Source organism: Schistocerca americana, chromosome 5, assembly GCF_021461395.2.
Source record: "Schistocerca americana isolate TAMUIC-IGC-003095 chromosome 5, iqSchAmer2.1, whole genome shotgun sequence".
Taxonomy (NCBI): domain Eukaryota; kingdom Metazoa; phylum Arthropoda; class Insecta; order Orthoptera; family Acrididae; genus Schistocerca; species Schistocerca americana.
In genome coordinates this window covers 556393725-556407966 of record NC_060123.1, presented here as the reverse complement: position 1 = coordinate 556407966, position 14242 = coordinate 556393725, and the positions used below count along the sequence as shown (strand labels likewise).

General features: G+C 39.4%; 1 protein-coding gene across 1 annotated transcript in view; it reads right to left on the bottom strand.

Annotated features, from left to right (window-relative positions):
- LOC124615858 (sodium- and chloride-dependent glycine transporter 1-like) overlaps window positions 1-14242 on the bottom strand; it is a 142546-nt gene that overhangs the window by 84030 nt on the left and 44274 nt on the right. The gene's annotated exons all lie outside the window — the stretch shown is intronic.

Below are 14242 nucleotides of genomic sequence, written 5' to 3'. Positions count from 1 at the left end.
GTCAAATCGGAAGGGATGAAGCAAGATAGAAGCTATACGACATTTGTAAACTTCCTCCTTTACCGAGGTAGAGAAAATGTCAAGGTCCTGGGTATAACTTGAAAGGTGGCTACACTGAGCCACAGCGCCAGAGATTGCGCCAAAGAGTTTTATTCCGCCGCCTCCACTGGCAGTGCTTGTCGAGATGTGGCAGTAGTCAGTGCTTGTGGAGTAGTAGTAGTGAGTCGGTGTTGAGATGTTGTAGTAGGGAGTGCTTGTTCCATCTTTTATGCAATTGTTTGATGGGCTAGACAGCAGATGTTGTTCGAATGGAGATATTGTAATGATCAGAGTGCTTTTCGTCAATATATATGAAGGTAAAAAAATTCCCTTTTTTTATTATTTCAATGTCTTAAATAATGCGTCATTACAGGTTGAGTCAACAAAGCATCTGGCTCGTGTTCTTGTATTAGAGTGTAATTCTGGTTTTCTTGCGCAATTATAGTATTTTTATTTTTTTTAATTACTTCAGTACAAATGGTATTTAAAATTTCTTGTCTTATTGAAGAAGAACCGTGCCAGATGTGTACGTTGAATCACACTTCCACACACAGAACAGTTACACTTGTGCTTTGGTTTCGTACGTTTTATAGTTGCTGGGGACTTAATTAATTAATTGTGTTAACGGAAATTTTCTTTCATTCTTTGTTGTTATTCTATGCAGTCAGATTGCGTACTAAAACTAGTCAGGGCCAACCGTTTACGAGACTTCGTAACGGGACAGTCAGCTACTAAAAAAAAAAAAAATTAAAAAGTATTTGCATTGCGTTCATTAAGCCCCCATGCACGTGGCGACCGCTGCTTCGGATCGTCCCTTGGAATTCTTCTGATTGTAAAAATAGCAGACAGTAGTATTGTTGTAGTAATTTGTAGTTTAGTAATTGTAGTCTATATTGCATGTGTAGATTTGGTAATTGTCATTCTTCTAATGGTACTTTTTGCAGAATTTAATTTTTGTTGTCTTGTATACTGGTTTGACAATTTTGTGCAGTTAGGAAGATTTCAATTGTTCGTTAATCGTGTTTGAGGGAAGCATTTCGTGTGAATGATATTGTTGGTGATAAAGTGTCATTGTGTGTGATTTTCGTATAGTGACGAGTTTTGTATGTTTTGTAAATGATTACGCGATCGATGAAAAAGGCAAAAATGATGAATAGTGAGAATGACGAAATTGTTAACATGGCGAACTCGCCAACACAGGAGAACAGGATGATGAATAATGAAGTCGAAAACAATTTAATAAGTCGGGAAAATAGTCCGGAACCATTTCAAAATTTTTCACAATCAAAAAATTTTCAGAATACGAGATTAATGACAGAAGATTCTGGAATAGTATCGAACACAGATAGCTTTACAGCTATGACGAAGGAAACTGGTTTTGCGGGAAATGTTAGGGGCGAAAAGAATTTTGAACCTGTTAATATGGAGCAGTTGATGGGTGTAATATTAAATTTGGGATCTGAATTAAAAACACGGTTAGACTCACAAATAGGAACAATGGAAACACGGTTAGACACACTGGGATCACAGTTACGATCTGAAATTAAAACTGATATGGGAACAATGGAAACACGTTAGACTCACTGGGATCACAGTTGGGATCACATATAGGAACAATTAAAACAGAGATGGAAACAATGGAAACACGGTTAGATTCACGAATAGGGACATGTTTCAAAAACATGAAAGATGAATTAAAGAAAGAAATTAGAGAAGAAGTACAACCGATTTTGAATGCTCACAATAATAGATTAATTTCAATAGAAATCAGACAAAAGGAACAGGATATAGAACAGGAGGAAAGAGATCGCGTAATAGTACAGAAATTTTCAGAACTAAATTTACAACGTGCACACGATAAGGAAGAAATATTTGAGAGAATCGAGGAATCCGTACCAAATGATAGAATAAATAACCTAACACAACAATATGAAGAGTTAACTACCAAATGTGTTAATACTGAAACCCGAGTCGCGACACTTACGGAAGACGTAAATAAACAGAAAGAACAAATAGGTGATTTATCGGAAAGAGTTGAGGAGATTTCAGATAAATTGACAAGTCTTAGTTTAAATGGGGACAGAGATTCAGATGATACAGCACCATTGCCATTTGCAGAAACCGAAGAGTACCAGAACATAAATAAGCATGTTGAAAATCAGGGAAAAATTTAATGAACGGGTCAAAAGGGAATTTGAGGCATTACGAAAGCAAGTCAAACAAATTGAAGGCGAAATCGCAGGAAAAGACAGCAGAAGACATTTGGAATCACAGATAGCAGAGGGGTTTGAAGAAAGTAATTTGTTTCATTTACGGGAAGCAACAAGAGAGTGCCAGGCGCGCGAACTTGACAATAATCGACATTGGGACTGGGACAGACGCGGTAGGTCTTTGTCGCCACGAGGCGAAAACTTTGACTATAAACACTTTTTGACTGTTGGGAAATTTAAGATCTTTCGCAATTCTAAGAATGACATACATCCATGTTCATGGATAGATCAATTTATATACGCACTTCCACGAAACTGGCCACTAAGTCACAAACTGGAAATTATGTGCGGCTATTAATGTCCTCAGGGGATTCACTACACTAAGTGAATACGTGCCGTAGCGTGCATAGGGCCCCGAGCTGTAGTGGTGCTATTTCCCTTTTAGTTTTCTGCACCGCTGCCTACTCTTTTACTATTCTTTGCATCTATCAAAACAACTCTTCGACTATCAATCTATCTAGAGAGTCGGTAAAGATTAACCGGGTATGACGATTTTACCCAAAAGAGATTTCGGAATTTACCGTTTGGACTTACTGTATCTTCATCAGCATTCATTCGTAGTTTAAACGAAATCTTACCTGTTTATCTTCGTGACAATATTACTTCATATGTTGACGACATTCTTATTGCTAAACGTTCTTGGAGTGAGCACAACAAAATTTTGGATTCATTATTATGTATTTTTGCAAGAGTTGGCATTACAGTGAACTTGGAAAAATCTCAATTTGGTCGTTCTCAGGTGAAGTTTCTCGGTCACATTATTTCTACAGAAGGTATTCTTCCTGATCCAGAGAAACTAGACGCTATTCGTAATTATGCTGTTCCTACCACAAAACGTGATGTTCGTAGTTTCCTTGGTGTCTGTAATTTTCTTAGATGCTTTGTTAGATTGGACAATTTGGCCACACCTCGTTTATGTGAACTATCTGGAAAGAATTCTAATTGGTGTTGGGATGAGGAAGCTCAGTCAGAATTTGAACAACTTCGTGATGCTTTAGTTGCTGCTCCACTTCTTTCACATCCGGATTTATCTAAAGATTTTTGTTTGGCGACGGACTCATCATACAAAGGCCTAGGTGCACACTTATTTCAAGAGATAGAAGAAAACGGCGTTGTATTACAGAAAACTATTGCATTTGGAAGTCGTGTTCTCTCTAAATCAGAAAAGAATTATTCGATTACGGAACTTGAAGCCTTGGCTGTTGTTTGGGCTTTCACAAAATTTCGGACATTTTTGTTTGGCAGACATACTAAGGTTTACACCGATCATCGAGCTCTGGAATTTCTTATGTCAACAAAATTAACACATGGGAGATTGTCACGATGGGCGTTGTATCTACAGGAATTTGAATTTAGTATTGTTTACATACAGGGTTCTTCAAATATTATTGCTGATGCTTTATCACGTGCACCTATGGATTTGAAACAAAGTGCTGAAGAGGACTGCAAACAAACAATTATTGTTTGATGTATATTCAAGGTGATGCGTTTGAGAATTTTATTTCGTCTTCGCTCCAGGACATCGCTAAGGAGCAAAATAAGGATCCAATCTGGAAGGACATTAAGGAGAAGTGGAGGAGAAAGGAAAGCGTAGCGATTAGATAGTATTATTTCGTTCGCAATGATATTCTTTTTAAACGAAAATCGGTCGACAACTCTGTTTGGTTAGTTTGTATTCCTGATGAGTGGGTTAATAAATTGATTTGGTACACACATTTCAGTTATGCGCACTTTGGTCCCAGAAAATGCTTTCATAAATTACGAGAAAATTGCTACTTCAGTAATATGGAAAAACGTATTCGATCTGTTCTTGCCAAACGCAAATTATGTCATAAGGCTAAGCCGCCAACTATTTCTCACAGAGCACCGTTGTTTCCTATCATTCCAGCGAAATTAAAGGACATGGCTGCAGTCGATTTGTTCGGTCCAGTGGTTCGTTCTAGTAATGGTTTTGCGTACATTTTCGTAGCAGTGGAACTGACATCAAAATATGTGTGTTTTACACCTTTACGCAAAGCAACAGCTCGTTCAGTATCTAACGCTTTCATCAAACATTTTCTTAAAGAAGTGGGTCATGTTGATAAGGTTATATCAGATAATGGATCACAGTTTCGTTCTAAAATTTGGCTTCGTACTCTACGGCGTCGTAAGATTAAACCAATTTTCATTTCACTTTTTCACCCTCAATCTAACGCTTCAGAGAGATGGATGAAGGAAATCAATAAATTGTGTCGTCTTTATTGTCATCAGAATCACAGAACGTGGGATCAGTACCTTCATATTTTTCAAAACATTCTGAATGAACTCCCTAATGATTCAACTTCTTTACCGCCTATACTGATATTAAAAAACAAAGCACCGACAAATCGCATTTCTGAAATCGTTCCTTTTCCGCCTTCACGGAAACTGCGGCATTCTGAAGTTGTCAACCTGGCTCTACAAAATATTGCGTCTGCGGCTGCTAGAAGAGAGAAATCAGCTAAACGTCCTGGTCCTTTAAAAACCTTGTCAGTTGGTCAAAAGGTGTTAATTAAGTCTCATCGTTTGTCTCACAAAGGAAAAGGCTTGTGTCGCAAATTTTTTCTGCTTTATAACCGTCCATATGGAGTTCTCAAAATTATTCATGATAACACTGTCGAAGTAGAAACTCTTAAATCTCGGCGCTCTAAGGGAATACATCATATATCGAACGTTAAAATTTTTGTGGAATGACATACTTTTGAGAGACAAACAGTTACATGTAAACACGCAGAGAATACAAGGACACCGCGCCGTATTCCGGCGGCGGCACATACTCAAAGCAACAGTCAAGTCTGCGCCCCACACAAGGCGGTCGTTGACCGCAAACAATTACTTCCTACGTCACGCGCCTACAGCTGATCGAGCGCTCAGTGCGAATGCACTGACAGCCGTAAACAAATACACAGTCTAATTTCTCCGATTAAATTCAGTATAAAGCTATAGTGACTTGATGAATTATGTTATTAACGGTCAGTATTTTTCAGGATACGGTTCTGTAAAATATTTAAGAACTTCAGGTAAATTCTGTGCGTGTCTGACGTTAAGACGACTTGCTATCGAGAAAATTTCAGGAAGAATGTAATTTCGAAGAAGAAACTAATAAACTAAAAAGGTAACTATTAATTGAGTTTATTTTTCAGGTAACATACTTCCACTTAGGTACGTACTTTAGATGTAATTTGCTGCTCGCGATTACGTGATTTATACTTTGTGTTTACTGATTTTGACAATGATTGATTAATGAACAGGGTTGTTACTTGTGTATATTATGCATCGCTTGGCTGCACTGCTTTTTCACTGACGTCATATTTTTTTATTATGTGCCTACTGTGCTTATTTACTTAAATTATAATTGTCACCTGATTAATTGTGCTGATGTGGTTATGTATGTAGGTTACACTTTGTGATTTATCTGCTTGCGCCTTCATGTTTACTTATTAAGATTACATATGAACATTTATTTGCTTATGCTGATATGATGCTAATGACCTGTTTATTATGTAAGATATATATTTGCTGCTTTGCGTATGGATTGCATATTTATACATTTCTGTTTGTTGTCATAACTACTCTTTAATTTCGTATATAGAACTGCTGATATGCGGTGTACGAACATAGAGTTTAGGTCATACTATGGTATTAATTATAGATTGTTTGCTTGGGAGAGCCTCGTTGTAGGAATTGTGCTGCATCCACTTGTTGACATTCTGTTCTCTACTGGTATATTTACTCGCTGTTGCATGTTTTGCTTACACTCAGTGCCTTATATTTTTAAGATAAGAAAATGAACTGCTATAATTCGACGAACGACATTAGTACAAGAAACTTCATAGAAGTCACATGAGCTGGAGGTTTTATGGAAGCAGTATAAATTTATGTTACTAGGAAGGAAGCTAACGACATGACACACCAACGCTAGGGTTAGACCATTGACAGTTATTACACTGCATTCTTCGTGAGCAATTGAAATAGGAAGTGACACTTGACACAAGAAATACTCCACATGTATGTTTCTGATTTGCCATGATTCTTGAAGTTGTGTACACACTGTGAAATATTACGATTTATTCACTCAAAGTCTTACGTGATCTTTCATACTACATACTCGTACTTACTTACTGAGAGTTATTCAAACTAAAGGCTGTTAGAGGTCATGTATGCATTTCTTTTGTTTAATGATGGACAAGGTAACCAAAATGTATCTTATAATTCATAATGAGTAGAAGATTTGGGTCAGATGGATTACACAGAGGTTGTGTGTGGACACTGTGTCTTCGGATTGCATGGGATGATGAACTGAAGTTTGCACTAGGATTTTATCTGTACTTGTTCGAGGAGACTGACTAGAGGAAAGAGTTGTTATGGAAGTGAAATGGTATTGGTAATAAGGTTTATATGTATCGACGTATTGAAGAGAGATGGATGAGATTATGTGAAGTTGATGATTATTGGAGTTTTGGTGGACAAGAGGTAAGGTAAATGATATTGATGACAAGATTTATATGTATCGACGTAAGAGGTATTATTGAAGTATTGAGATTATGTGATGCTGATGATTATTGGAGTTTTGGTGGATAAGAGGTAAAGTAAGTGAGGAGCATATTTTTTTTGTTGGTTTATATGCAACAAGGAGGATGAAGATGGCAGACTAGAACACTCAAGTAGAAGGAAGATTGTCTACACACACACTTTGTTAAATCACTAAGCAGTATATACTTTTTTTCGAGAGAGGAAGCATTTGCATATCTTGGCTCACTGACAGTTGTTCAGCAACCGTACATTTGATTTGGCTTGGCAAACATTGGTCTTGACATGATGACTATGACGTTGACTAACTATTATTGACTGTTATACATTGCTGCCACTACTACTTGATACACAAGTTGAACATAAAATTTTGGACAGAATTACATTTACACAGTTAACACTATTCAATTACACAGTAGTACTTAATGTGGATGAAAGATGAGTGAGTGTGTTTTGTGTGTTTTCCTTTCCTAATCCCAGATAATTGGTACCGACCTATCTCCTAAATATTATTTTACTTGCACTGACACCCATAAATATTATAGGTTTACTGATATTTGTGTATTTGTAACAGTTAATATGACAATTATCTGATATCATTTGTGTGTTTATTATAATTGTATGTTTAGTGTAAGAGCATTGATAATAATTTTGTAAAAGCAATTGTGTGTGCATTCAAACTGTTGTTCACACCTGCACCTGTTCAACATTGATGTGTGACACTTAAAAATGTTTAATTTCTGCTGATGAACTGTGTGATTAGTGATAGTGAATATTATGGACTGTTACTTGCACTTTTTCTACATGATTGGTGCCACTAGGACATGTTTAATTTCTGCTGATAAACTCTGATGAACAGTGTGATTAGTGATAGTGAATATTATGGACTGCTGTCTGCACCTGCTCAACATTGCTGGGTGCCACTGATGAAACTGTTTCTACTGAAATAATGTCACTTGTTGGTGTCTGCACTTGTTCAACATTGCTGGGTGCCACTGATGGACTGCTTCTACTGAAATGATGTCACTTGTTGGTGTCTGCACCTGTTCCACAATGCTGGGTGCCACCGATGGACTGCTTCTACTGAGATAATGTCACTTGTTGGTGTCTGCACCTGTTCAACATTGCTGGGTGCCACTGATGGACTGCTTCTACTGAAATAATGTCACTTGTTGGTGTCTGCACCTGTTCAACATTGCTGGATGCCACTGTTGGAACTGCTTCTATTGAAAAGATGTCACTTGTTGGTGTCTGCACCTGTTCAACATTACTGGGTGTTGGTGTCTGCACCTGTTCAACATTACTGGGTGCCACTGATGGACTGCATCTATTGAAATAATGTCACTTGTTGGTGTCTGCACCTGCTTAACATTACTGGGTGCCACTGATGAAACTGCTTCTACTGAAATGTCACTTGTTGGTGTCTGCACCTGTTCAACATTGCTGGGTGCTACTGATGGAACTGCTTCTACTGAAATGTCACTTGTTGGTCTCTGCACTTGTTCAACATTGCTGGGTGCCACTGATGGAACTGTTTCTACTGAAATAATGTCACTTATTGGTGTCTGCACTTGTTCAACATTGCTGGGTGCCACTAATGGAACTGCTTCTACTGAAATAATGTCACTTGTTGTTGTCTGCACCTGTTCAACATTGCTGGGTGCCACTAATGGAACTGCTTCTGCTGAATGATGTCACTTGTTGGTGTCTGCACCTGTTCAATATTGCTGGGTGTCACTAATAGAACTGCTTCTACTGACATAATGTCACTTGTTGGTGTCTGCACCTGTTCAACATTGCTGGGTGCAACTGATGGAACTGCTTCTATTGAAATGATGTCACTTGTCGGTGTCTGCACCTACTCAACATTGCTGGGTGCCACTGTTGGAACTGTTTCTACTGAAATGATGTTACTTCTTGCTGTTTGCACCTGTTGACCATTGCTGGGTGCTACTGCTGGAACTATCAACTACTTGTTTTTTGAATCATTGAAAGCATTTTATGTGAACATTTGTATAAACTGATTTTTTGTGTATTGTGTAAACTATTATGTAAAGTCACATGTGTGAAAGAATTTGTATTGCTTACTGTATTTTATATATTAGGTTATTGAAAGGTCAGTGAAAAGCCAAAATTTTATATAATTATGTGATATTTACGTATTAATATTATCTTTTATTTTTGTCTGTATTTTTGTGGACGAATTTGGTGGTATTTCACCATCAATGCTGGCAAAAATACCATCAAATTCTGGCCCGTGGAGGAAGGGCATATGAAAGGTGGCTACACTGAGCCACAGCGCCAGAGATTGCGCCAAAGAGTTTTATTCCGCCGCCTCCACTGGCAGTGCTTGTCGAGATATGGCAGTAGTCAGTGCTTGTGGAGTAGTAGTAGTGAGTCGGTGTTGAGATGTTGTAGTAGGGAGTGCTTGTTCCATGTTTTATGCAGTTGTTTGATGGGCTAGGCAGCAGATGTTGTTCGAATGGAGATATTGTAATGATCAGAGTGCTTTTCGTCAATATATATGAAGGTAAAAAAATTTCCCTTTTTTTTATTATTTCAATGTCTTAAATAATGCGTCATTACAGGTTCAGTCAACAAAGCATCTGGCTCGTGTTCTTGTATTAGAGTGTAATTCTGGTTTTCTTGCACAATTATAGTATTTTTATTTTATTTAATTACTTCAGTACAAATGGTATTTAAAATTTCTTGTCTTATTGAAGAAGAACCGTGCCAGATGTGTACGTTGAATCACACTTCCACATACAGAACAGTTACACTTGTGCTTTGGTTTCGTACGTTTTATAGTTACTGGGGACTTAATTAATTAATTGTGTTAACGGAAATTTTCTTTCATTCTTTGTTGTTATTCTATGCAGTCAGATTGCGTACTAAAACTAGTCAGGGCCAACCGTTTACGAGACTTCGTAATCGGACAGACAACTACTAAGCCCCCATGCACGCGTGCATGGGGGCTTAATTAACTATTAAAGAATGCAATGCAAATACTTTTTATTTTTTGTTTTAGTAGCTGACTGTCCCGTAAACGGTTGGCCCTGACTAGTTTTAGTACGCAATCTGACTGCGTAGAATAACAACAAAGAATGAAAGAAAATTTCCGTTGACACAATTAATTAATTAAGTCCCCAGTAACTATAAAACGTACGAAACCAAAGCACAAGTGTAACTGTTCTGTGTGTGGAAGTGTGATTCAACGTACACATCTGGCACGGTTCTTCTTCAATAAGACAAGAAATTTTAAATACCATTTGTACTGAAGTAATTAAAAAAAATAAAAATACTATAATTGCGCAAGAAAACCAGAATTACACTCTAATACAAGAACACGAGCCAGATGCTTTGTTGACTGAACCTGTAATGACGCATTATTTAAGACATTGAAATAATAAAAAAAAGGGAAATTTTTTTACCTTCATATATATTGACGAAAAGCACTCTGATCATTACAATATCTCCATTCGAACAACATCTGCTGCCTAGCCCATCAAACAACTGCATAAAAGATGGAACAAGCACTCCCTACTACAACATCTCAACACCGACTCACTACTACTACTCCACAAGCACTGATTACTGCCACATCTCGACAAGGACTGCCAGTGGAGGCGACGGAATAAAACTCTTTGGCGCAATCTCTGGCACTGTGGCTCAGTGTAGCCACCTTTCAAGCTTCAAACCTGTGTGCAGTTTATCATGGGGTGAGGACATGTGACACTGTTGACACTGATTCGCCCTCCCTCCTGCTCCTACCACCTCCTCAAACCTTGGTGTTATTCGAGAGGAATAGACGATGTGCAGACACCGCCTTTCACCCTATCCTTTTTTTCATCATTAACAGCACAAACACAACATTGCATTATACGCACACTCGTTACTGTCATCTAGCGAGACAGTTAAACATATACACTACTGGCCATTAAAATTGCTACACCAAGAAGAAATGCAGATGATAAACGGGCATTCATTGGGCAAATATATTATACTAGAACTGACATGTGATTACATTTTCACGCACTTTAGGTGCATAGATCCTGAGAAATCAGTACCCGGAACAACCACCTCTGGCCGTAATAACGGCCTTGATACGTCTGGACATTGAGTCAAACAGAGCTTGGATGGCGTATACAGATACAGCTGCCCATGCAGCTTTAAGACGATACCGCAGTTCATCAAGAGTAGTGACTGACGTATTGTGATGAGCCAGTTGCTCGGCCACCATTGACCAGACGTTTTCAATTGGTGAGAGATCTGTAGAATGGGCTGGCCAGGGCAGCCGTCGAACATTTTCTGTATCCTCAAAGACCCGTACAGGACCTGCAACATGCGGTCGTGCATTATCCTGCTGAAATGTAGGGTTTCGCAGGGATCGAATGAAGGGGTACGGCCACGGGTCGTAACATATCTGAAATGTAACGTCTACTGTTCAAAGTGCCGTCAATGCAAGAGGTGACCGTGACGCGTAACCAATGGCACCCCACATCATCACGCAGGGTGATACGCCATTATGGCGATGACGAATACACGCTTCCAATGTGCGTTCACCGCGATGTTGCCAAACACGGATGCGACCATCATGATGCTGTAAACAGAACCTGGATTCATCCGAAAAAATGACGTTTTGCCTTTCGTGCACTCAGGTTCGTCGTTGAGTACACCATCGCAGGCGCTCCTGTCTGTGATGCAGCGTCAAGGGTAACCGCAGCCATGACCTCCGAGCTGATAGTCCATGCTGCTGCAAATGTCGTCGAACTGTTCGTGCAGATGGTTGTTGTCTTGCAAACGTCTCCATCTGTTGACTCAGGGATCGAGACGTAGCTGCACGATCCGTTACATCCATGCGGATAAGATGCCTGTCATCTCGACTGCTAGTGATACGAGGCCGTTGGGATCCAGCACGGCGTTCCGTATTAGCCTCCTGAACTCACCGATTCCATATTCTGCTAACAATTGGATCTCGACCAACGCGAGCAGCAATGTCGCGATACGATAAACCGTAATCGCGATAGGCTACAATCCGACCTTTATCAAAGTCGGAAACGTGGTGGTACGCATTTCTCCTCCTTAGCCGGCCGGGGTGGCCGAGCGGTTCTAGGCGCTACAGTCTGGAACCGCGCTGCTGCAACGGTCGCAGGTTCGAATCCTGCCTTGGGCATGGATGTGTGTGATGTCATTAGGTTAGTTAGGTTTAAGTAGTTGTAAGTTCTAGGGGGCTGATGACCCCAGATGTTAAGTCCTATAGTGCTCAGCGGCATTTTTCTCCTCCTTACACGAGCCATCACAACAACGTTTCACCAGGCAACGATGGTCAACTGTTGTTTGTGTATGAGAAATCGGTTGGAAACTTTCCTCATGTCAGCACGTTGTAGGTGTCGCCACCGGCGCCAACCTTGTGTGAATGATCTGAAAAGCTAATCATTTGCATATCACTGCATGTTCTTCCTGTCGATTAAATTTCTCGTCATCTTCGTGGTGTAGCAATTTTAATGGCCAGTAGTGTACGTGTAAGATGTCCAAGTGGTGTCAATGAGAAAAATGCCCACCAAATAATGAACCACGAGAGTTTATTGATCTCATTAATCTTCGTAACATACAAGGCAATTAGAGTGATTCAAAACAGGTGCGTAATCTAATACCCTGCTATTCGCGAGATATGGGGTCCGACTTGGAGAAAGGAGGCGATTTATACTGCCCGACTAAAAAGTCAAACGACCAAAGGGGGATAAGGATACGAAATGAAACTGAAAGGGTCAAGAAGTTATGTGATGTCGTTTAAGCGATTACAAAAATGAGTCAGATTTACAGAGAACTTTGCAGTATAAGTCATCTTATTAGTATGACATTGCATCCTCTCTGGCCTGGATGCACGCACGAATTCGGTTTGGAAGGATGTCATAAAGCCGTTGAATTTTCTACGTAGTATGCTGACTAGAGGCCGTCAACTGTCGCCGTATTCCCGATCGTTGTCGCAAGCGAGACTGAGCAGCGAGAATGCTGCCTGCGAGATTATCGTGTTCCTAGAGCGCGGTCTCGATAACGAAGCGACCCGACACTTTCGGCTGGCCACCTGCAACGCCGCCGGTCGCATGGGGCCGTTCCGAACGCGTATCGTACTGTGTGCGGCTATCCGAGTTACACGTATTCTAGTGAGAAACATGCACGTGTGACGTGTCACAGTTGTGCTGGTATGTATGAATGCATTTTGGGAGATTTAAGACACATTTCGGTCGAACGAATCAAAACTGAGACATTCGAACAAATCCAGTCCACGTAATAACAAAAGTAAAGCTGCCAAGGTTTCCTGTAAAAGTGGTATCAGTGGTAGCATTCAGGTTACTCAGAAACTGTCATGTAACGGCGACAAAGGAAATCGTGAAACCTTATGATAAAGCAAAAGATAACGACTATAAATTACTTTCTACATGAAGTTGCGCTTATCGTGGGGTCTAAGCTAAGCACTAACACGAAGTCATTTCGTGCGATAGCAAGGAAAACTAGCCACCCACTTTCCTGCCTACCATAGATATTAATGTTGAATTTTGTGTGTGTGCTTTTTTTACTTACGGTTGTTTTTAAAGTGACGTCTCATTTTACAAAAGTTTCCTATTTCATGTGTAACTGCGCACACGCAAGATTTCCTTTCGAGGAATTAGTTTTGAAGTTTATTGCCTTTATGCTTGTGTTTATGTCTTCCTATTTATTTAGCTATTATCCCAGTGTTTCTTCACTCTTCGACGACTTAATACGGTTCATTGCATTTATTACGACCTCCGTCAGCATTAAAGATTGCTGTCAACTACGGGCAAGGTTGTTAACATATCTGTTTCAGAGTTAATTTTGTAACGTTTACTATCAAAGCTAATTGTGTAACTTTCGTGTTTTATTTTTATTTTGTTGTAGGCCCTAGTTCTATAAAAGATATTGCACTTTTGCAACAACGCTGTACAGGTAGAATGTTCGAGAAGGCAGGTGGTTTGGACTTATCTTTCGCAGGCTCTGTAGCTACATTCTTGGTACGCTTGAAGGAAACGACTACCTTCTGAGGTGCTCCACTTTTCAGGTCATAGATGCTTAATGTATTAATCACAGTACATAGTTACCGTTTGTTACCGTTTGATATCCTTCTGTTAACCATCACTGCCTTGCAATTTTATTTTTTATGCTGTGCTTTCTGACTGAAAATATACAAATCACAGCAACAGACATAAGAGAAACTACAAAAATCCGGATCCACCTGTTGCTAAAGCTGAAAGAACCTTAAGATTACGATGCTTGAACTCAACAAAGAGAAATGCGTCATGGAATGATGTTCTGAGATAACTCATCACTTAGAAAGAAAATACTGATTGCACAACAGAGAGCAGTAA